Genomic DNA, 25,846 nt, shown 5'->3' on the forward strand with positions numbered 1-25,846 from the left:
TTCTGCACTCAGCAAAGAGGAAGCCAGAGTGGCCCAAGAACCCACACCACCTAGATAGGTTCCCAGTCTCTCCCTCTCCCCCAAACCACTCAGTTCTCAGAAACCACCTTTCTGTGGTGATGCTTAGGCAGAACTGGAAAACTTCCCTGAACAAATGGTCAGTGAGAGAGTAACTGGTAATAAACATCAGCTGAAGGCACTCTGGGGACCTGTAAGGGGAGGACAGACAGAGATCTTCGCTTGCACAGTCCCGGGGTCGAGGGAGCTGAGTGGAAATGACCTGGAGTCCAGTGGTGTGTGAATGTGACACTCAAGGATGCTGTCCATCATTTGGACAGGGCAGGGGGAAGCCTCCTTAGGATGCTTCTGAATACTTTCCCATATTCAAGAATTTTCCAGCAACCTTGCTTCCTCAATCTGAGCCTCTTCCATGATAACTGTAGGACACTTATTGGAACAAATGGATATTCTGTGTGAATAGATGTTTATCTGCACTGAAAGTGTTTGTCTCCTTCTTTAGAGTTCTACTTAGTTATAGAGCAGCTTGGGGACCAAGCTTAAGTTCCAAGTACATGGCACCAACTGCTTAACATTTTGTGGGGAGAAAGAGAAAGAAGGAGGGAGAATGGAGGGGGAATTACTCAAAGTGTGTCAACTGGAGCATTAGTGTCAAAATCACGTACCCCTGTTCAGATTGGACCTTTCTGGGAGGGTCCCAGGAATGTGAATTTGAATAAGCTGAGTAATTTTTAATGCAGACTGAAAGAAAAAAACCCAAAGATATAGATGACTTTGGTATTTGGCTTACTTGTCACTTATGAGCAACTCTTACAAAGGAGAGATAACTGGAAGTAATGGTCAAGTTCAGAGACTCCTGTGTTCAAATGCCAGGTGTACTTACCAGTGAATGACCTTGGGAAAGCCACTTTCTGCCCCTCTTCTTCCCAGCCTTGGTTCCCCATCTATGAAATGGGGATGTTGATAGCAGTGCTCACCTTACGGGGTTGTAGAGGAGTAGTTTTTTATATACAAAACACTTAGGAGACTGGGGGTCTTTGAAAGAAATTATGGACAGATCCAGCACAGAAATACTTTTCCAGTAGCCTTGTTGGAATAATGGACGGAGAGGTCTCTAGTGTGGTGATATGAGGGCTCCTGCTGGGTTTCTTGGTCTGAGAAGTGAATGAAAGCCATTTACTTTATGGATCCACAGCACCAATGGGGACAAGGATGGGGCAGCGCCAGCAGGAAGGCCCACTCTATAACCCCTCTGACTTGACCTTCCTAGTAGACACTCCCCTGCTTTTCACCTCCTGGACTACGAAGAAATGTCTGGATTTCTGCTACACAAAAGGGGAGCCAAGATGGTCTGGAGAACCAACAGAAGCTCTCTATGCTCACCCATACTTTTCTATTAATTATGAGTGAACCACCTTCATGGTGGTGTGGGGACAGCCTACAAGGTCCCCTCCTTCAAGTATCCTAAGCAGGGTCAAAGCTGAGCAGTGCAGAGAGGAAAAGGAATCCTCATCTCCCACTGTCTGTCCCTTCTCTCTTTCACAGCCCTCCAGGGTTGAAGAAGAAGCTCTCCTCCGTATTTACCTCTAATCCTCAAGGAAAGAATTAGCTGGCTTTCCCTTCCTCTTTATTCTGGAGGGAGACTACTTTTCCTCTCTCCAAAGAGGCATCCCTTGCCCCTTTTTCTGGAGCTACAATGATAGACAAAATACACACACAGAAAAATCATCTCTAAGACAGCACACAAACACAGGTATTTCAGACATATTATACTTGACACACAAATACATGATGCCCAATAAATAGTTATTGAATTGCACAGTATGGTTGAAAGAGCAGGGACTCAGAATTCAGGCTGGTCTAATTTAAATCTCGGCTTTGTCACTCACTAACTGTATCAAGTCAGGACTGACACAGTGGCTATGGGTAGCAACGAAATGGTTTGTGCCTCATCACTGTTGTGATTTAAGCAGAGCCTGTTCACTGTGCTCTCTACAGGCATGAACTTAAGATTTTGTTTTACAAGCTGATGATTATATTGGCTGTCAACGGAGCTTAAATCCTGGCATCTAGGAACTCACTTAAATACTTGTTCAAAGAATATCTGGGTCAGAAATATTCCCCTTTTCCTTCTTGAACTGTTAAAATTCAATAGGAAAGTGACCTGTTCAAAGATGATCTCTATTTTATAAAGATGTTTTCAGCGGGCCCTGGGTAAAAAATATTTCATAAACCAGAGGAAGCCACTAAATCAAGGAGTCGAAAAAGAAATAGATTTGCTAGAGCGGTACCATTTTGGTGTGGGAAGGTGATATATGCAACATTTTTTACTATATTTGGCTGCAAACTCCAGACAGTTGTTGCCTTGATCTATGACTGAGATTCTGTGGCAGGGCACCATTTGAACTAGCCCTCCTCAGGGCTTTTTGCTGTAACAAGAGATCATAAATGATGATGATTGGGTGAATATTTTGAAAATAGGAGAAGGAGGCAGTTTCAAGTGCAAAGTTCTGGTGGATTCATGGAGCTAATGGATATGCCTATCGGGGCACAAGGAAGACGGGCCACATGGACCGTCATTGGTAGAAGGTATGGGTGTGCCTAAAGTGGCTTCTGATAGGGCTTCTGTAGCCATCTGTGTTCCCTGGGATGCAGACTGAGACAGAGCTTAGCAAGCAGGGTGTTTACTAGCAATGCCTTTAGGATCCATACCTGTGGATAGGAGGTGAGGGAAACAGGAGTGGGAAGCGGGAAAAGCCTAGCTGTGATGCAGATCCAGAGATAACCTTGGCTGAATCTGGAGCTCCAATTGTCCCCAGCTGGGCTGAGGTGCTGGGCTTTCACATTATGGCATCAATCAATGGATTCAGGGTGAGCTTGGGTGAGATGGGTCAGTGGGGCAGTTGAAAAAACTGCAGAAGTTCTGACAGGTGAACAATGTGACCAACAGCCTTCCTTGTGGCTGAACCACAAGGCTTCCACACACCAATTTGGGTGGTGTGCCCCAGTGTTCACTGTTGCTCTTGCAGGGGGACTGGGGATGTCAGGTCTGTGTATGGTTGGTTGGAAGTCTGACCAGGGTTAATCTCCTAGGTTTCTCTAAATAAGAGCCAATTACTAATTGATCCGATAACTCCTTGCAGTGCCAGAGACTTGGGTGAGAGCCAGCACACAGCAGTTCTTGCCAGCGATCCATTCTGCTATGGAAACTTCCTCTTTCCTGCAAGCATGAGGAGTCTGTAGAGAGAGCATCTTTATGGTTGACATGGGCTTTGGAACTGGACTAACTTGCAAGCCGGGCTAAGCCACTTCCCAGCTGCCCAACCTTAGAACAATGGCTTGACTTCTCTGAACCCCAATTACCTCCCTGTAAAAAGGGAATAATTACTCTACATACCTTATATGTTGCTCTTTCCAAGATCATGCAAGCAGTCAAAGTTATTATTACTTGGGGATCAGTGGTATGTCAGAGAAGGGAGAAGATCTACCCATTTACCTTTTCCAAGCCTGATGTTAGCATGATGGCAGCAGAAGTCTTAGCCTGGTCTTTGTGGGCAGAGGTCCTGTCGGGGTCACACAGTGTGGTTCAATAGAGTCTCTGGGATCAGTTCCTCCTCTCAAAATCCTGGAGATGTGGGGATCCCTGGGTGGCTCAGCTGTTGGTGCCTGCCTTGGGCCCAGGGAGTGATCCTGGAGTCCCAGGATCAAGTCCTGCATCGGGCTCCTTGCATGGAGCTTGCTTCTCCCTCTACCTATGTCTCTGCTTCTCTCTCTCTCTCTCTCTCTCTGTGTGTGTCTGTCTCTCATGAATAAATAAATAAATAAAATCTTAAAAATAAAAGTTTAAAATCCTGGAGATGATGGAAGCCACAAAATTAGCCTCCAGGTTGCCTTGGCATTGGGTGTCCTACTTGATTGAAACTGAAGGGAACCAAGGATCAACTCATATCAGGAAATGGCAATGTCAGGTGCTAGAGTTTCAGCTGTACATGTGCCCAGAGATGCACAAGGAACCATGTGGGTGTGTCTGAATGTTAAGCTCCACTCGTTCTCAAAGTGGATCCTTGTCCAAGGAGAAGCAGCATAAACTGAGAATTTGTTAACAATGCAATTTCTGAGTCTCATCTCAGACCTACAGAAACCCTGGTGAGAGAACCCAGGACCTACATATTAATAAGGACTCCAGGTGATTCTGATGCATGTTTCTGTTTGAGAATCAATGGTGTAGATAAGAAGTCAACATATTTTTTTTCTGTAAAGGACCAGATAGTAAGTATTTTTGACTTTGCAGCCCATGCGTTCAGGCTGTCAAAATGACTCAAATCTCCCCACTGTAGTGCAAAAGCAGCGATAAACATTATATAAATGAATGAATGTGTGTGTGCTCCAGTAACACTCTACTTTACAACAGGCAGGCTATGGTTTTTTAGTGTCTGGTATAGGCACCTGTAGGATCACAATTTCTTTCCTTAAGGTGACTTCTCTCCTCCACCAGGACATGCTCATTCCTTTATTCATGTATTCAATAACTCATTTTATTTCTCTGTTGTATACCGTCTACATGCTAGGAACTCTGCTAAGGATAGGAAATGCAACAGTAAATAAGAGACACCATTCCGCCATCATGGAACTTAAAGTTTAAGGAGAGACCTAAAAAGCAATTCCAAATAACTATTAAGATAATACATGACACAGAGGAGAGAGAATTCGAAGGGTTCAGAGGTGACCTAATCTAATTTGGGGAGGGTAGAAAAGGACTTTCTAAGAAGTTGTCTTTATTTTTTTTATTTTTAATTTTTTTAGAGAGGAAGAGAGAGACAGAGAGAGATGGTGGTGGGTGGAGAGAGGCAGAAGGAGAGAGAAAGAAAATCTTAAGCAGGTTTGCTGCTCAGTGCAGAACCTGACATGAAGCTTGATCTCACAATCTTGAGATCATGACCTGTGCCAAAATCAAGAGCCAGGTGCTTAACCGACTGAACCACGCAGGCAACCCTAAGGAACTGCCTTTTAAGATGGAATCCTGACAATAGTAGCTAGGTTCTGATACTTTTGTAAGGACTTTGTGCTCATAGCTCATTTCATCCTCCAATAACCCACAGAGGGAAGTACCATTTTTATTCCCGGCTCATGAAGAAGAGAGTGAGGCCCAAGAAAGATGCACAGTGTGCCCCCAAATTCGAGCCCAGGCAGTTTGGGTCTAGAGGCTGTGTTCCCAACTACAGCTTGATATCACCTTGGTAACAGGAAAGAGAAGAATATTCTAGGCAAAGACAGAAATTTACAGTCTAGTGAGGTGAACAGTCCCTACTTTAATAATTTTATTTTAGAGATTATAATATATAATCTTATTTTATATAATAAAATTTATATAATTTTATATAAATATATAAATATAAATATAATATTTTTATAATATATAAATATTATATAATATAATATATTATATTATTATATTTTATATAAATATATAAAAATAAATATATTTATTTTTATATAAATATATAAAAATATTTATATATATATAAATATATATATTTATTTATTTATATATAAATATATAAAAATAAATATAATATTTATTTATATAATTTAATTATATAATATTATAATAATAATCTAGGTATCATGTTAGACATCAAGGGTGCAGCTGGATAGAAGTCAGAAAGGCCTTCATCGAGCTTATAGATGAGTCCAGAAGACATATGTTGCTGAAAACCAGGGGAGAAAAAGCAGAGGGGGAAGTGGGGCGAGGAAAATGTACACAAGAGTTTAGGGGATGGTCTGAGGCTTCATTCAATACTAAGCAAAGAAAGGGCAGAGAGATTAAGACCAAATCTCCCTTCTTGACTTTTTTGTCCAGTGACATCTCTAGAACTCTTGCTGGTTAAATCCAATTTCTGGCCATAGTTTTATATTTATATATATAATTATTAACGTAATAAATATATAATATATCTAAATACATATGCAATTTTTCATTATGTAGGGAAGAGAAGGATAAATCATTAGTTGGCATGGGGTTATTTGATTAGTGATTTGTTAATAAAACAAAGTAAATGCTCACTTAATACCCTATCCCCCCCAAAAAAAAATACCCTATCCCCAAATACTATATTCTAGATGAATTAAATAACTAGACTTTATAACAAAATTCTATCCTAGTATAAATAACATAAACATCTTGACATACTTAAGTTTAAAATCCCTCAAAAATGTTGTTCTGTCAGAATATATATTCAGAAGATAAGAAGCAAAATAAAAATAACACCACATGGAGATGAATTTGCATTGAGTGTGGCAGAAAGAGAATTACTATCTGTGCTATAGAAGGAATTTATATAAATACCAAAGGAAAAAAGTCCATAATTCTGAAAGTTAAATGTGAACATAATTTCAAAAGACATGGGTAGGACCTAGAGCTCACAATATAGAAAATAAAATTGGCTAATAAACATGGACAGTATTTAATCTCAGAGGTAACCAAAGAGATTTGAATACAAAAGCAGAGTGATACAGTTTGTCAGCTAAATTAGCAAAGTTTATAAAAACAGTTGTATTCTGGAGAGATTAAGTTTGGAACGAATACTCTCACTCACAGTTAATAGAGTTCAAAATCAGCATAAAATTGGGGAAATTTTGCAACCTGGCAAAACATATCAAGACCATCAAAAATATTTACACCTTTTGACCAAATATCTGCATTTCTGGGAATTTTCTAAGGACATTGTATTCATTTCCTAGAGCTGCTGGAATGAGGTACCACAAACTGGGCATTCCAGAACACCACAGAAATGCATTGTCTCACATCCGAAGGCTAGAAATCTGAGATCAAGGTGTGAGCAGGGTTGGCTCCTTCTGCGGGCTGGAAGGGAGGATCTGCTCCATGCCTCTCTCCTACTATGTGGTGATTCGCTGGCCATCTCTGGCATTCGTGGTTTGTGAGCATATCACCCTGAATTTTGCCTTCATCTTCACATGATGTTCTGTGTGCATGTCCATCTTCCCCCTTCCACCTGTCCTATTGGATTTGGGCCCAATCCTTTGGGATTTTGGCTCTTGTTAACACTCTCTCAGGACATATTGCAGGAGCTAAAAGATCATTTAAGTGTCCAAAGAGAGAACTATGTTAATTCCCCATGGCATTTTCCATTTGCATCAGGAAAAAAAAATTACCATTGATCTCACTATTGTCTTCTGAGAAAGGATGCTTCTGTTAAATGAGAAGCTGCTTCATGAGCTGATTTTCTTGATTCATTTAGCAATCCAGATACACAAGTAGGAGTTAGCAGGTGCGGAACAGCTCACCAAGGTGTAGGAGGAGTAATTTGAAGTCTTTTGGGAAGCGGAGAAAAAGACAGTAAGAGTAAGAAGATGGGAAGAAGAGAGGAGGCAGCAGGCATTGGGCAGAGAAGCCCAGGGCAGAGCTCCACATGGGTGGCTCTCTTCTAGCAGATAGGAAAACCTATCATTTTTGAGTTCCTATTGTGTTATCTCTTGGTGAAAACTCTAGCTTGGTATGAAGTTCACTACATTTAAAAATGCCGTGAGTGAGTGATTTCTGTTCTTTATCTCATTTGTTAATAATATAGTTGATGAAAGCTTGGTCTTCATCTCACAATGAAGCAAGCAGGAACCCCAGAGGTAGAGGAGACAATGAGATTAAAAGGATTAGGAGCACCCTGGACTTTGGAGACATTTGGGGAGGCCCCAGTCTAGATAAGTGGGGCTCAAGAAAGTTGTGCCTATATCTCCATGTCTCTGAACGCTCCAGCAGACCTATGGGTTACACAAGCATGACCAGCTTTGCCCTCTGGTAGGAGCGGACCCTGGGATGCCTCTCCACCAATCTCCCTTCCTCTTGGGCTGCTGCTGCCCTATCAGCTGTCCCCGGGCCTCTTTTAAATGGGAGGAAGCAAAGCCTCCAACCTACACGTTTTAAAGGACTTTTTTTTCTTTTTAATTGAGGAAAGTTTGCACAATGCAAATAAACAATGGATCTCATTTCCAGCCTCTCCCAGGGGAGGAGGGGAAGGGGCTGCACTTTGATTGATGCAGGAAGGAAATTGAGGCTCAGCTTTCCAGAAACTAGTGCTAGAATGAGGAGACCAGCTTGAGATACGTTGCAGAAGAGGAAAGCCAAAACTATTTTCCAATCACTGATCTAAAGCTTTCCAATTTCAAGCCCTTATGGGATTTAGTATTTTAGGGGATAAACAAGGTAGCCTTGAGGTTACCCAGAGAAACATGAACCATCTGAGCATTTTAGACACTGGGCTTACCTTTGGATGAAGAGAGAGGGAATAAACATTCACTGAGCACCTGTTGTGTAGTAGGCTCTGCGTTGGGCACTTCAGTGTTTTCTCATTTAATACCATGTTACAATATCCCTATGAAGCATGTGTAATTAACCCACTATACAGATGATGGATGGAGGCTCAGTAAAGTGACTGTCCAATGCCACATGGCCACATGTGCCAAATGCTGTTGACATGGTTTGTAAGTGATTGGTCTGGGAAGATGATCTGGCTGGCAGCTCCTGTATTGAATAATATAGAGATAAAACATTGCCATCACTGCAGAAAGTTCTACTCTAGAGAGAGTAGAACAGGTTGAAATAGTTCCAGGCAAAAGGAGAGGGTATTTGTAAAAGTAAGGGATTTAGTAGGAGTGAAGCAGAGCATCCTTGGGACTCCAGGAATTAGTTGGAGCTCCCTAACTTAGACTCTGCAAAGAGTAGATATGGAGGATTCCAATCCGGTAGCAGAATCTATGACCCTTCTCCAAGACTCAAGGAGCACAGATTGGAGGACGTCACATGGACAGTGCAGCTCAGCGGGTTGGGCTGCAGAAAGTAGATAGATCATGTCTACACCTTGAAGGTGGTCACAGGAGACCTGACATAGAGTCAGCTCAGTCCCTAGCTAAATATAGGGCTGGTACGGTTGTGCCTGATGAATAGGGCAGAGCTGTGGCAGATAGAGGCTGACAACAAAAACCTTTAGCACATCTTATGTCCACATGCAGACTGCACACATAAGGGTGTGTGTGTATGTGTGTATGTGTTTTGGGGGGCAATTAAGCATGCTCCGTTCCTTGACAGAGTAGCTCATTCTCTTGCATATCGTGGAATTCAATTTGAGTCTCGAGAGCACTGACATTGGAAATGAGATCTCGGAGATGTTTCAACACCCAAATAACTTTCTCCCCTCCATCTGTGAGCATCTCTTTTCAACTCTTGTCCACTTTGAGCTTTCTCCCCATGGGCTTGAAAAGATGAGTTGGCTCAAGCTGTAAAACAGCTTTCTCTCGTGTGTGTGTGTGTGTGTGTGTGTGTTGGAAACGTCTGTCTAGCTCATTCATAACTATGCACACTCATCTGGAATAAATAGACAAAAACTGACTGATGTAAAGGACTTCCATTCCAGAAAGGTCTGTATTCGCTCAGCAATAATTGCAGCAGAAATGTCTCTGCCAGCTTAGTCTCTTTGCCATCAGAATCAGGTCCTGAGATATCTCTAATAAGCAGTTAACCACCACTGATGTTAACAGTCCCTCAGTATAATTGCAAATAGAATACTCATATAAGATGCTTCTGGTGGAAAGAAAGGGGGTCTCTGTTAAAACCTTACTCTGAGCTTGTGTTGGAGATCTGCAGTGCACTAACAAAGGCTTTGAGAAGTCCTGCAGTAAAGAAACCTTTACAATTTTGTTTCAGCCAGAATTTCCCAAGCTAGTTTAGAAAGCCAGCCTTCTTTCCTTCCTCCCTTTTTCTTTTCTTCTTTCCATGAAGCATTTGTAGAATAAAGCTCAACGGAACATATTTTGGGAAACACAAGCCTAAATACAATTGAATCTTGACGAGCACGTACATGTGTGCATGTGTGATGTGTGTGTGTATGTGTGTGTGTGTCCCTCCACACTGCCTTTCACTCTCTGGGAGTCTGAAACAATGATGGTATTTGAAGGAGGTTGTAATATCTGGGCCTTTCCTGAGAAGTCTGGGGATAACCCTCATAATTCTGTGATCCTTTTTAAAGTCATTACCTACATTTTATTGTTAAACATGAATTCTACATTTAACTGTTTATTTATTAGTTCAGTTTCAAATATACCAACTCCATGATCACTACAGGCAAGATGTTACCTCCTTTTTTTAAAAAAAGATTTATTTATTTATGTATTTATTTATCTATTTATTTATCTATCTATCTATTTATTTATTTATTTGAGGAGAGGAGCAGAGGCAGAGGGAGAGAGAGAATCAACAAGCAGACTCCCCGCAGAGCCATGGAGTCAATTTTGGGGCAATTCCAGGACCTTGAGATCATGACCTGAGCTGAAACCAAGAGCCAGCAGCTTAACTTACTGAGCCACCCATGAGCACCAAAACATTATTTTCTTAATGCAATCTTCAGAGACATTGTATCTAATCCTTTAATAAAAATTATGGCAGACAGATGTGGTTTGATATTGCATTAGTCTCTTACCATCTCTTACCTGGTATGTCCTCTTCCCTTCCTCACAATGTCACCTGAGCTCTCCCTCTGGCTCCCTTCATCTCACCATGACAAAGATTATTATATACAAGATTGCCCCACTTAAACCACATCATCACTCCCCACTGCTAATAAGGTAAACCCAAACCAGCTTCTCTGTGCTGTGCTTTGCCAGTGCTGTTCCTCTTGATATGCCCTTTTTTCTCACTCATCTGGAAAATTCCTAGTCATCCTTAGGTTCCAGTACAATTGTCATGACTCCTAGGGAGTATTCCTTGGTGTTTGCAGGAAAAAATTATTTGTTCCCTCTACTATATTCTCATTGCATTTTTTATTTACCCACATTCGTGGCTTTTGGCTTTGGCTTTTAAGATAAAATGAGAATTATGGGAAGGAAGCATGTATCAAAGAGAATTTTGAAAATAAATATATTGAACTCAATCTTCCCTGTCTTCTAGACTTCTTTGATAAACTGACACCATTGTCATTATCTGCAACTGTCATGCTCTCTAACCTCTGGACAATATGTGTTATATACATTATCTCTTTGATCCTTAAGAGAAAAATGTGTATTTTGTACCCACTCTACAGATGGCTTTATTCAAGGTTGTCTGGCTCCAAAGTTGGTGCTACATCCATTGTGTAACATTGTCTTTTGGGTACATGATTATCCATATCATGTATCCCTCAGCACACTCCATGTTTATAATAATTACCTGTAATTCTCAAATAAACTTTTTTTAAAGATTCTGTTCTTGAGAGACACAGAGAAAGATGCAAAGACATAGGCAGAGGGAGAAGAAGGCTTCCTGTGGGGAGCTTGATGCAGGACTTGATCCCAGGACTCTGGATCATGACTGAGCCAAAGGCAGATGCTCAACCACTGAGCCATCCAAGTGCCCTCAAATAAACTTTTCAAGACAATATTAGTATCCTCATTTATAACCAAAGAAACTGAGTCTTATTTGCCCAGGATCATCAAGTAGGTGGATAAGAGATTAAAATCCTGTATTCTTTCCAGTGCACCACACAACCTGAGGTTTCCATCATTTAGAAGATAGAAGCTTGAGATTTAGAATGGAGATCAGGAAGCCCTATTGGATCCTTAGTCATACAAGTAGATTCAGGAATTATAGTTCATGGTGGAATGATCAACCATTAAGAACATATAGGAGAAAGAGGAACATGCTAAATAACACCACAGTGGTGTATTACAACAAAATCCAGCCAATGATCCTTATTCTTCAACTGACAGATTGCAAGGAAAAGAGAGGGAGAAAGAAAAAGGGGAGAGAGAGAGAGAAATAAAGAAAGAGGGGGTACCAAGACAAATGCTTATTTAAGAGAATTAAGTGATATGCCAAGAGTTGCAATGTATGTATCTTATTTCAATCTTGATTTTTGCCAAAAAAAAAAAAGAAAAATCCAGAGAAATAAACTATAAAGAGATCAAGGGAAATCTGAATGCTGATTGAGGGTCTGATAAAATTAATAAATTACTGTTAAATTTTTCGGTAATTATGCTTGAAAATGAAGTTCTAGGGGTGCCTGCATGGCTCAATCAGTTAAGCATCCACCTTTAGCTCAGGTCATGATCTCAGGGTCCTGGGATTGAGCCCCACATCAGACTCCCTACTCAGCAGAGAGTCTGGTTTTCTCTCTCCCTCTGACCCTTCCTGCTTATGCTTCCTCTCTCTGTCTCAAATAAATAAATAAAGTCTTTAAAAATGTAAAATAAATAAAAATGTTCTATTTTACATAGATGAATATGAAAATATATATTGGTGCAGTGATAGATATCTTGGATATACTTTAAAACAATCTGGGAGAGAGTCCAATGGTAGTAATATAGATAAATCTAGGTTGGTCATAAGTTTATCATTGTTGAAGCTGGATGATGGGAATTCAGGAGTTTACTTTATTACTCTGTCTAAATTCAAATTCCCAATTATAAAACATCACAAGTAAATGATTAGCCAGATATGCCCATCCCATGAGCTGAAGGATTGATAGGCATTTTGAGTGTTTTGTTATCAATAGATTAAGAAATCAAAGCAGAAAACATGTCTTTGAATCAGATTCATGTTCCCATAGCCAGTTTGCTAGGTCTACCCATTTGGAAATGAATTACTGGGAATGAGGAGAAATAACAGCATTTCTCCTTGTGCTCTCTGTTACTTACTGTCATGAGAGCCTATATTTTGAAAATGGCTTTGGATTTACCTTTTGAATTATTAATATATGTGAATTTGTGTCCCAGGAACAATTTTGCAGTTTTATGACATGTGATCAGTCTAGAAGATTCTAGGAGAGAACCCATGTTTGCCAAAGTGACATTGGTGTGCTAAAATTAAGTTTCCATAGCAACTCCTACTTCAATGTTGGTTGGTCCTAGAAGAGGGCATGCTGATTTCCCAACAAGAAGGAGGGAGTGAGGTGGAAACAGCAGGAGTTAGGCCGTGGGAGGGACTGTTTGCTTCAGGAAGAAGAAAGTCACTTTTAAAGAAATATATTTTTAAGTAATCTCTGCCTACAATATAGAGCTCAAACTTAGAACCCCAAGATCAAGAGTTGCATGCTCTACTGAGCATGGTGACTGAGCCAGCCAGGCACCCTGAGGAAAGTCATTTAAATCACTGAGACCAAGAGTAAAGCCAAGTCAGTTTCCATCTGGGGTAAGGTTGATATGCAAGAAGTCTTATTACAATGGTGGGCAATAGTGGCAGAGAGGGATTTGGGTCTTGGCAGAGTTTTCTTCATTCTATTGAAGTCAAGTTCGCTCAAGTCAGGGTGTGGATGTGGTAGGGTTGCTCAAACAGGTGTTGTGGAGGGAGAGTCTGGGTTGGAGGCTATGATTCTTTCTTAGGCTGCATTACCCACGGCATCAAGAGTAAGAATCAAGAATAAGTATAGGAGACCACCAGCCCTTAGGCAATATATAGGAGCTTGGGATGAAAAGATCCATACATGGCACGTGGGTATGTGCTGTGTTCTTTCTTACCCCATCTGTGCTGACTGTCATATAGAGAATGTAACTATTTCTGAACTGGCTTTCCTGATGGGCAGGGACACGCTGACATCTTTCTGAACTGGGTCGTCATTGCCTATTCCTGAGGAGGGCTAAGGCGTCTGGGGGCAGTAGTCAGCATTCACAGCTGTGCTGGGAAGGGCTGGGGCAAGTGCAGTGAGCAATTTTTCCAGCTGCATCTTTGCTGGACCATGAGAAAATGCAAGACAGCATTGCCTGAAGATGAGGTCTGGCCTCTTTGCCAGCCCAGTTTCGAGCTGAGCCTGAAACTAAAGCTATAGGCCCACAGCCATTGACCTTCATGTGACCAAGGCTTCCCTGAGTCAAGGAGCCTCCAATGCTGCAATCCACACTCCACACTGTGCTGTTTACTTATCTGATGGAGCTGTTCTTTTGGAAAGCTGTGTTAGTCCTGTAATGCAAAGTGACAGAGAAAATAAAAACACCCAGCTGAGAAAAAGCCACAATGTTAATGTGAAACACAAACTTTCTGTTCATCTGAATCGTAGTTTATTTTAAAACAGAACCATAACAGCTCAGATTCTGGGGACCGGGAGGGGCTGTGGCTGCAGCTGCCCAGCTCTCAGATCCTTTCCCCAACTCGCCTTTTGGTCTTAATTCTTGGCACTTCTCCCAGGAGTCAAAGTGGTGTGATGTGGGTTTGCCCTCCCTGAATATGACTCCAAGACCAAGGAAGAGTGAGTTCTGGAGTTTACAGTAGATGAGCCTGAAACTAATGTCACCGTGCTCTGCCCACTAACCCTGCAGTCTCTCTGACTAAATAAAAGCTTGGCCCTAGGTCCCCTGGAGCTTTGTTCTGGAGGAATCTGGCTTTTGTGTTTCGTCTGAACCAAGTTTGGGGTCTGATCCCAAACTCTTACAGCTGGCACTGAGCAACATCTGGTTGGCATCTTCTCTACCCTGTTTCCTGGTGTTTGCCTGCATTTTTTGGAATTAGCTCAGTTTTCTTAATATTTTTTTGTTTCTGAATGTTTTCTGAACAGTATTATCCATATGAGAATGTTAGCCGTACAAAAGCCCAGGGGAGAATCTTGCTATGTAGGCTGCTTCCCGTCCTCATTCCACCTCCAAACTGGAAAAACAGGAGCCCATGGTGGAAAATGAAGAGAAGCAGTCCAAGTTTAGAAGAAAAGCAGGAAATTATCCCAGAGGAGAGGCTTTCAATGAAGCAAGGGGAGGCAAAGTGCGTCAAATTGCACCTGAGAAGACAGATCAGAAAAATGGCCACTGGGTTAAGGGTTGGTGTCTTCATGTAGGGCTGTGTTGGTCAAAACCAGAATGCAATAAATCAGGAAGTGTATAGGAGTGAAGAAAATGGAAAATTAAATTGCCTTTTCAAGAGTTTTGCTCATGGGTATCAGTTCTCCACTGGGGATGCACATTAGAATCCCCTGGAAAGCATTTTAAAAATACTGATGCCTGGGCTCCTTCCCAGAGATTCTTATTTAAATGGTCTTTTGAGGGGATTTTTTTGCTTATTTTATTCTATTTTTAAGATGAAAGCCAGGGGCACCTGGGTGGCTCAGTGGTTGAGAGTCTGCCTTTGGGTCAGGTCATGATCCTGGGATCCTAGGATGGAGTTCCACATCAGGGTCCCTACAGGAAGCCTGCTTCTCCTTCTGCCTATTTCTCTGCTTCTCTTTCTGTGTCTCCCATGAATAAATACATAAAATCTTTAAAAAAAGATGAAAACCAATGGAATTGTTTGTAGCCCTACTGTAAGTAGTCAGTACAGAGGAAGAGATTAAAAGTACAAGGTGGATGATGGACCAATGATGTCATGAGATTGCCCAAGAGGTAGCAGCTGGAATCAGCCTATAGCTTTAGTTTCAGGCTCAGCTCGAAGCTGGGTTGAATTTAGACCTGGGCAGGTAAGCTCAGAACACAAGATGGCTTCTTTTGCCGTTGTGTGTTCTCACTTGATGGTTTCCAGTCCTTGACAGGGGACACCAGGTTATCTTCTGAGGTTTGTTGTTGTTGTTGTTGTTGTTGTTGTTTAATCAAAGCAGAGTGTCTGATGAGGTTTAGGCTTGGTTTACTGACACTACTACCCTCAAGGAGACATAGCAAATGGTATGGGGAAACTCCTTCCTTGTGCTTAAGTATAATTTTAAAGGCACTTGTGGTAGAGGAAAAAATGTTAGAAACTGGGGGTGGGGAAACTATAGACAATAAAAACTAGTTACTAAGGGTAAATACTGACTTGGGAAGGGAAGGGTGGCTGTACTTAGACACCTACCTGAGCCTCTCCATGACAGCTTCTGAAACTGCAAGGACAATTCATTCCAGATCCACTTGGCTTCATCTTAAAGTATTTTGTTGGAAGAAGCCCAAATTCAAGCTAGTGGTTTGTCACCATGAGTCAGTTTTTATGTGCTGTGCTAGAAAGAAGGAGATAAATTCAGACTAGAACAAACCAGTAAGCCAGGGAGACCGAGACACAGTCAAGTGCTGATACCCCAGATGAAAAGGCGTGAAGACATCGTGGCAGGTCAGGCAGACAAGGTCAGGAGGGAGAATAGGCTGCCAGTGAGGAGGGGGGCAGGCAAGAGGAGGGGGGCCAGGCAACAGGGTGGGGATGTCCCTGCCAATGCTTGTTGGAGGCTTTTCCCAGCTCTGTCATTGCCTTGGCAGTGCAGTGTGGCCTGGGCAATAAAATGACAGGTAGGGATACCTATCGTCAGGCTCTATAATCACTGATTCATGTCTATCATACTTGATAGAAAATGTATTTTTTTAAAAATTGTTTTTGTGTAAAGATCAGATGTCCAACACACACAGATACACATCAAGTGATCTAACACGTATAAAATAAAAAAGCAGAGTATCTCTCTTACCCTCTAAAGCCTGCTCTTCAGAGGCAACCATCATTAATATATTCAGGGTATGAATTCTTCAATGGGCACTTTTTAAATGCCATTTTTAAGGGTTACACTAGATAATTGTATAATATTGTGATAAATAAAAGGAAGAAGTGTTGCAAATTTCTAACATGGTTGCACAGGGGATGCTCTCTGACAAGCTCAAGTTTTTGAATAATGTCTACCAATGGTGAGGAAAATAGGCTAATTTTATCGGAGTGATTTTCGAGGAACAGTGGATAAAAGGAAGAAATGTAGACAGACAAAGACAGTCCCATTCTGTAAAGGTGTATAAAGAGGGATTATCAAATTTTGCAGCAGTCATTTTACTGGCTCTGAGGCACCATTGAAGAATGGATGGCTAAAGAGATCATTTGTGTGCGTTTAGACAGGAATGTTATGCTCACTGGGAGCCAGGACTCACTTGCTAAAATAAATCAGGAATTAGGTTAAACCACCATTCATTCTTTTAAAAATAAGGTCTTCAGGTTAGTAATTCAAGGAGAAAGAAAAGAAATCTTGTGCCTGAAGTTAATCAGGGCCTTGAAATGTGATTTCCTGATATCCTTGGGGATAAGACAGAGGCACATGTTCTGGATAGCGTTGAAATCGGGATGGTTTTTAGCTAACAATGCCAAAGGATGCTATAAAATAATCAGCCTCAACGGAAAAATGGAAGGAGCTGCATTGTAACTCCTGTCTTATTTTATGTTTTATTTTCACTGCCTTTTGTGAAACATATATATGGTATCTGGTACATGATAGATGTACACTAAGTATTTGCAAGAGATGCAATGTGAGAATGAGTGCAGGAACAAATGAATGGATGATCCAATGAATCTGAAAGGGACAGATAACTAATAATCTGGGTGATACATTTAAGAAAAAAAAAGAAAAAGAACCTCTCGGGCAGGGGACTAGAATGATCATCAACTTGACATGCGGTAGGTGGGAATGCAAGGATTCTCAGTTTCTAAAGCACAGAGAGGAGGCTAGGTGGCTGTAAGAAAACTTTGCCATTCCCTGAGCTTCTTGGTTCCCTAGCTTCATGCTGTTTGAACATTGTGAGGTTTTTGCACAGAAGCTTGCAGAGCCCTCTCCGCTCCCAGAGAAGGCACGTGGTGCACCAGTAAGACTTTATTGGTTTCCTACCTAACAGTCTCTGCACTGTAGAAATTCTCCAGCGTCTTGTGGTAGCAATCTGAGGACTACAAGAAGGAACCTCCTGCCCCTTGGCCTCTGGGTTCATTCCTGAGACGATTTTCAGTCTCTTCCTTTGCCATCCTTGAGCACACAAGTAAGATTCCCTTCACTATGTTTTGGAGGAATCTGAACTTTAATAGTTGGTTCAGTTTGTGAGTCTCCTCTTCTCTTATCCCAACTCCACATTATCCTCTCACATATTTTTGTCCTTCAGTGGTGAAGAGGACTTTTAAAGAGAGCTTTTAAGATCCATTCTCTTAGCAACTTTCAAACGGACAATACAGAATTATTAACTACAGTCACCATGCTGTACATGACATCTCCAGGACTTATTTATCTTAGAACTGAAGTTTGTACCTCTGGGCCACCCAACCCCTTTGGGCTCGCCCCACTCCCACCTCTGGCAATTACCAATCTATTAATTATACCTCAATTGAAAAAAGAAAGAACTTGCATCACTTTGTGAAGAAGTGGCCCTGGTGGACATGAAGGGGGCCACCCTGTCAGGGAGGCCAAGGAGGTACTGGTACTTAGAGCGTCATCTTGTTGCTGAGAGCACAGTCTCTGATTCATCTCCTATCCTTTATATTCTTGTTACTTAAAGTGTGGTCCAAATTTCCTAGGAGTTTGTTGGAACTGCAGGCTCTCAGGCTCAGCCCTAGATCTAAGGAATCCGATTCTGCAGTTTAACAGGATCACTGGTGATTCATGGGCATGTGAATGTTTAGAAGCACCGCTCTGTAGCCCCCAAGACAGAATGGTGAGGAAGCAGTCAGCTAACACTTGTTCTGTGAGTCGGCAGGGAGTCAGAGGAAGGGAGCGAAGGGGAGGGAAGGGAAAGGAGAGAAGATGAAATCATATGAATCAATGTGAGGTGAAAACAGACTGAATTTGTGGCAAGTATGACATAGAACATTGCACCTAAGGGCATGTGATAATACAGAGCAATTGCTACAAGCTTTTCCCACTTTAATAAAAAAAAAATAATAAAATTTTAAAAATAAATAAATAAATAAATAAATAAATATCACATGCCCTAGGAGGAATCACTTGCATATTCATATTTCACTTCCTGTCTTAGAAAAGGGTTTCTAAAGAGGTTAAATATCCCCATGCTTCCTTGGGCCAAGGTTTTAGAAAACTCTTCATAAAAAAGAATTTCTCCCTGGATGAGGAGAAAGTTGGGGAAACTTTCTGGATGTATCCAGATGTATCCACTGGATGTATCCATCTCTGCAGCTGGCATGGCTTGAAAAATGTACAACTGGTATCAGGGAGCTCAAAGTTTAGTGTGGGAAGACAAGCCTATAAACACGCCCACTCCAACAGCGTGATACATGTGCTCCATCATGTGCTGTTACAGCCAAATGCTCTGAACTTCACGGGAGCTCAGGGAAAGAAAACTGGTCTTTGCTGAGACTGGGAAAGGGGTTGACAGGAGCTACCCCAGAGGGTACAGTACTTAAGGTGAAACTTGAAGACTAGATTGGCATTCACCAGATACTCTAGAACAAGATGGTAGTGTGCACTAAGGTGGTAAAGAGGAAGGCATGTCTTGGGGACTGAGGTGGTGTGGTGTGGCTGACACGCAGGGCATGGGGAAGTAGGAAGCCAGGGGACAGGAGGTTAGTGAGGTGGGTGTGGCCAGATTAGAAGGGCTTTGAATGCCAGTCTAAGCAAGGGAAGGTGTGAGTCAATGATTTTATTTTGGTAAGACAATTTGAAAGGCAGTCTGGGTGATAGACAGGGGTGAGGATGGAAGGGGGAAGTAGGGAACAAAGGTCAGAGCAGAGGGTAATCCTAGAGTGAGGGGACCAGTGAACAAGGCAGCTGCATTGCTGAAACAAGACCAGATGGTCCCGAGGGAGGGACTTCAGGCCGTGACCCGCCATGGAGGCAAAAGGACTCAGGAGTATTTCAGAGAAATTCAAGAAAGATTTAGGCTTCGTTGTACCGTGACTGGTTTATTTATTGGCAAATGATCCACAACAGTCACAAACCTGGCTGCCGAGATTTCAAGGCCAGCAGTGGGAAGGACAAGAACACTTAGAAGTCCAGAAGCTGTTTTCTATCATTATCATGTTTTGATTTGCTTTTTAAGTAACTCTTTCCATTCTGCGAAGCTCTGGAGGAAACCCCAAGTGCCTTTTACCACCAGGATAGACGTTTCTCCAGTTAGTAACTCACAGTTATGAAGAATCTGAAGTGAACTTCCAGTCAGCCTCTTCCTTGTGGGTCCATGGAGCTCCCCTAAAGGCACATCAGTAAGGTCAGTGAGTGGAAAAAGAAATACGGGTAATAAGGTGAGAAGGGAGGCTTTGTCAAATATTTTAAAGAGTTGACAAGAGGCCAAAAGTCTACTCTGCTAAATCTAAATATTTAAACTCAGAAGCAAATGTCACTTGGCTTTCACAAAGCATGTGCTCAAGGTGAGGGTGGGGTGGAACACTTGTAAACTCTTCTATTTGAATTTCTCTGATCTTTTCACTACCCACACTTTTTACAGCCAGGACTGCAACATGACCCCTCTTCATCTTCCCCATATGCCAGAATTTCCTAACTGAGGCTCTGTGGTTCTCTAGAGTCTTGGAATATCTTGAAATTGAATGTGAACTTGATGTGTATACATATAGCTTTTTGAGGTTTTCTTGATATTGAGTCATTATATGAGATTCTCAAAAGATTCATGACCTATAAGATAGAAAGAATCGTAGCTCTACACATCACCACCCTTAACCAGCCCTGAGTATGCACATCATCTCCCTTTCCACTAGAATGAATTCCCAGACATTCTCTCCAGTTGCCATCGCTATCCCGAACCCTGAACCATGGTCTCTATTGCTTGTTTGGCTGCTTAGAAGACACACAACAATGAATGCACCTCAAACCTGATCGTATTATGTTCTCTTCAAACTTTGCCACCTCTTTGTGTGTGACAAAATGCCTCGTATTCCCTTCTTACCATCTGCAGCCAACCCATCACTAACTCCTGATAATATAACCTCTGTCTTTGAAAGTTTCCTTCCATTTTTGGTTTTCTGTTACTTAGAAAACAGAATTTAAACTTGTAAACAGGTTGTAGGAGCCCTTGAATGAGTGATCCTGCCTCATCTCCCAACATCACGCCAGCTAGCACTCCACCTACACTGTGCACATGTTTACAGTGCAAGCTGGTCCCACTTCCTGGAATACTCTTTCCCCAATTGGGTGCATGACAATCACAACTGCAAGACTTAATTCAACCATTTCTTCTCTCCAGTGTCTTCCTAACTACAAAGCTACCTCCTCCTTTCATGTATATACAATGTCTTTGGTGTAGCACTTAATCCAGTGGTCCTTTTCTTCACTTCTGTGCCCATCTCTCCAGCTAAGCCTTGTGTTTCTTGATGGCAGTGACAGTGATTAATCTGCTGCTGAATCCATAGTGCCTAGTGCAAGAGGGCTCGGGACTCTGTAGGGGTCAAACAACAAGCATGTACTTTGAATTGTATGAACTCAACATTACTCCATGTAACCATGCTTTACACTCATCTGATTGATAGAAGATAAGGCTCTTGAGCCCATGACCCAACAGGATCTTAATTTGGAAGGTGGTGTTTACTTGAGTAGGAATCCTGTGTAGAATATTTTCCAACAAGAATTCTCCTTGGGTCAAATATCACCAATAAGTACGAATCATCTTGGGGGGAGGGGGATTTATTTATTGATTATTTCTTATCAGAGACTAGTAGTTCTCTGGCACATTAACCAAAATTTATTAAGCTAGTACTAGGTGCTAGTTTCCTATGGTGTATACTGGAAGTACAGCCATAAACAGAACAAGTACATGCCCTGCCCTTATGAGTTTATATTTTAAGGTGGCTCTCTTGTCTTTATTTTACCATTTGCTTCCAGATTTTAATCATGTGATCATTTCCGAACTGATAAAAATATTTGGTTTGGTTTGGTTTTTGCTTTTGTTTTTTTGAGGCATATCCTACATCTACTTTCAGGTGTCCTATTATAGTTAAAATGAGACTGGTTTTAAATTATAATAATAGGAACAATTACGATTATTGTGAAGAGCTGTTCAGTAGGAAACTTCCTACCATTTCTGAGGCTTGGTCTTATTTAAAAGGTGACAAGGATTAAATGAGATAATGCATATAGAATGGAACATGGTAAGCAACTGATGAATATTTTTATTACCATTATAATTATTAGAGATTTTCATGTAGTTTCTTCTATTCTAAACCAGGCTGCACTCAAAAATAATACTAATTGACACAAAATCCAGAGTTGCCCAGTGTCACGAGAGAGAAATGCCCACTAGAAAAAACAATTAATTAAAATGGCTGTAATTTCCAGAGTTCCCTCATGCCTCCTATTCCTTTGCTATGTTAATGAGTTGTAATAACCCTTTAAAAGAAAACCTTTTAACATATTTTCTGTTTATCTCAAATATTTCCTTCCTTTGTCCTCAAGGTTGGGCAGTAGTAATTAGACAAAAAAAATTGTATTTTCCTTTCTTTCTCAGATCCCTCTCAAGTTGAGCAGGCCCTGGCTCCTTGCCCACCCACCTTTATTCCAGATGTTACCCTGGCGAACCTCTCAGGCTGTAACCAGGCAACCACTGGGAAGAGGGCCCTCCTGGCTCAGGGCCTAGAAACAGAAGAAAAACAAATAGGAGGATGTCTTGAGTCTTCTACTTACTTTGGTTTTCCAATCTCATTTCCCTCGAACTTTTATTATTTTAGTAATGGAAACTGGGGGTTGGTATCTGGGCTGTCTGTTCACACACCAAATGTCCGGTCTGTTCTGGAGTTGGGCTAGATCTGGGCTCTGGTTGGATTTGATCCTATTGGTCCTGATTTGGGACTATGACAGCCAAGGAAAACATTCTGACACCCCCTCTCACCATCCTGGAAAGGAAAGCATTGACCATGTAGCTTTGTAGTGATGAAGTTTGGGGCCCAGAAGAGAAAGAACTCTCAGGCAACCCAATAGCTTTGTGCAGATAAACTAGGCATCCAACATGGAATTTCTCTGCCTTGTTTTAAGTCCAAAAAACATCTCTTCCAGGCACAGAGCTCTTGCCCTCTGTGGTTCTTGCCTGGGCTATGAATTAGTCCTTCCTGTGGCTTCCCTTACTGTGCGTGGCTTGGAACTCCAGTTCTCCCTTCCTGATTCTGCTGGAAAGATCATTTTAGATACAAAAGTAATGATATTATGACCTTATTTAAACTATGCAGTGGCTCTCCAGAGCCTCTCCAGGCTCTACTGCCTTATTTCTTAAAGTCTGGAACCCTGTCTTTGAGGGTTCATTCATTCATTCATTCATTCATTCATTCAACATTTATCCCCCGAATACTATACTATTCCAGGCATTGCCATTCCTCTAGGTGCTTTGGATGTTCCTTGTAAACAAAACAGAGATGGACCCTTGACCTCATGGCACTTGCATTCATATCATGGAGGGAGATAATACATTAGCAAGTAAAAAACATGATATGTCAGATGGTATGGAGTGCCATGAAAAAGAAAGCAAAGATAGTGGATGGGGATATAAGAGTGAAGGCAGTCTGTGAGAAGCTCACTGAAAAAGTAACAGCTGGAAGAGATCAATAATTGGTGGCAGATCAAGAGGGAGATATCTGGAGGGAGGACATTCCAGGTAGAAGAAAGAGCAGGTGCAAAGGCCCTGAGGTGGAGGCATACCTGAAGTATTTGAGTTACAACAAGATGGCCAATGTGATTGGAACGGAATGAGGTAGGGAGAGAGTAACAAGATAGAACAAGTAACTTCAGAGAGGTAGCAAGGAAGGGGGACATATTTTACAGATTCTTTAGATCATTATATGGACTCTGCTTTTCATAGAAGGTGAGACAAGAATTCATAAGAGGATTTTGAGCAGAATAGTGACATTATCTGACTTATTCTTAGAAGCATCATTCAGGCTCCTATAGATTTCTTTTTCTTTCTTTTTGCTGAAAGGCAAGACCAAAGCAGGGAGATTTGCTGGGAGACTCTTGCAACAATCTGATAAGAAATCATCGGTGGGAGAATGGTCAGGGCAGCGGTGGTTTTGCTCAAGCCTTTTGTTTGATTATTCTTGCCAGACATTCACTTTCTAGTTGAATTCTTCTAGCCACAGAAAACTCACTTCCTACTGAGACTATCTGGACTGCTCTGATGATGCTTAGAGTTTTAGTTATTTTTTTTAATGAGCTGGAGTCTATCTTCTACAGGTTCCTTTCCTTCATCATTTTGGATCCACTGCTTGCATTCCTTATAATCAAACCTTGATCCTCTTCTTTGTGACCATGTCCTCTTATGCCTCCTCTTCTCCAGAATCAATATCCCAGTTCTTGATTCCTTCATCATCTGCATTGTTCCAGCAATGCCTTCCCATTCTGGACAATTTTCTGTGAAGGTTCTTTAGCTGGGAGTGCTATATTTTCACCATCCTGGCAGTCTGGGGCCATAAGAAAGCAAGACTGTGAACTGAGTCCCTGCCCTTTTGTAACATTTCACCATTGATCTTTCCATGCCTCTATCTATCTATCTATCTATCTATCTATCTATCTATCTATCATCTATCTATCTATCATCTATCTATCTTACAGTGTAGACTAATTCATTTCCATCATCCTCCTTTGGGGGCCTGGTAAGAGTTAACTTCCAAACAAACTCACACCACTCTGCAAATGAGAGCAAACACCCAGTGTAAAATTATCTTTATAAAACATATCTTTCCATAATGTGGTCCAAAGCATAGAGAATATTTTTACTAAATCTAGCATTTCCTGCCATTAACGTTTTCCTTTTGCAATCTTCAGATAGTGCTATGACTGAGTTTTGTGTTCTAAAAAGCTACATAAACACTTTCACCTCATAATCCACGGTAATGGCATTAGTTAGACCACCACAGGCCTTTCTGTCTTCTCTGCCTTTGCTCCTAAGTGTAACAACAGGAAAGTGTTATACCTTTCAGAGCTGGTTGAGATAATGTCTCTTAAGAATGAGCTGTGAGAGGTAGAGAGCATTACACTGACACTCTGAGAGCAAAATGGGTGTACAAAGCTTGGCAAAATTCCTATTCCAGTTGGTAGCCAAGAAGCCATCAGACGTGCATTTCTGTTGGAATTATTTTATTAATACAAAAGTTTACTCCAAATAATGGTATAACAGGTGAATTTGGGAGTAGCAAAGATGAAATAATTTCTTTTCTATAAATTGTCATGGAGGGGTGGGAGCATATGCTGGACAAAGAGGGACAAACGCGTTTTAGATCTATAATCGTTTATAAACTATGAAATGTCTATCAAAACAATGGACTGGGCTCTGTACTTTGCTGTAAGGGTAAACATGAGTTCAGTCCTTGACGGACTTTAAGTGGAGAAGAAAAAAATGCGTTCAGATATTTGCAATACTAGGAGATGCAAAGCAAATATATAGTATAAAAGGAGACATGGATTAACACCCTGAAAATTGTTTAGTAGTTCTCCAAGGATGTAAGTATAAAACATATGAGAAGGCTCTAATGACACAGAATCAGCATGAGCTTAGTATAAAACAGGCTTAAAATCTTGAATCTAGAATATAACCCTTAGCATAAACTTCTATGTCCTACTCAATACCCATTTTTTCTTCTTCCTTAGAAAAAACAACAAAAAAATCCCAATTTCATTTAGGCTGACAGTGCCCAGCTAGAAGTAGACATTTTCCAACTCCCTTATATTTTGGTCTGGTCATGTGACTAATTACTGCCTAAAGAGAATACACCAAAAGATGATGTAGTGGCTTCTTAAAGAGAGCTGACACAGCTGGAAGGTGCCTCCCTGTGCTTCATTCCTGTTGTCTGGAATGCTATGGTGATAGATGAAGCCCCAGCAGCCATTTTGGAGAGTAGAAGCTGCATGTTAAGATGGTAGAGGTTAAGATAGAAGTTGTGTAGGGTCTCCGATGAGTCTGTGGGGTAGTTATACCTGTCCTAGATTGCCTACCTATGAACTTCTTTACCTGAGAGAGACATGGTCTTCAATCTCATATATATTCTTTATTCTAAGTCTTTGTCACTAGCAGTGAACAAAACTCTTAACCCATATATCCTACTTACTGTTAAATGGAACATGGAAACTCGCACACAGAAGGCATCCAGTAAGCGTATTTTCTCTTTCATCTATCTACCACTCCTTCTTATAGGAAAACTCTTAATTTGGAACATAAGAAAACTTAG

The 25,846-nt window shown here is 41.3% G+C and overlaps 1 long non-coding RNA gene across 1 annotated transcript in view; it reads right to left on the minus strand.

Moving 5' to 3' along the window:
• The window catches only part of LOC144298344 (uncharacterized), a 39,977-nt gene that overhangs the window by 3,339 nt on the left and 10,792 nt on the right, over window positions 1-25,846 (minus strand). The window contains exons 2-6 of the long non-coding RNA XR_013365293.1: window positions 22,187-22,268; window positions 19,815-19,877; window positions 15,803-15,944; window positions 1,603-1,709; window positions 996-1,172 (exon numbers count right to left, since the gene is read on the minus strand). This is a non-coding gene — a long non-coding RNA (uncharacterized LOC144298344). The remainder of the gene's footprint in view (window positions 1-995; window positions 1,173-1,602; window positions 1,710-15,802; window positions 15,945-19,814; window positions 19,878-22,186; window positions 22,269-25,846) is intronic.

The sequence above is a fragment of the Canis aureus genome, chromosome 26 (assembly GCF_053574225.1).
Source record: "Canis aureus isolate CA01 chromosome 26, VMU_Caureus_v.1.0, whole genome shotgun sequence".
Lineage (NCBI taxonomy): Eukaryota > Metazoa > Chordata > Mammalia > Carnivora > Canidae > Canis > Canis aureus.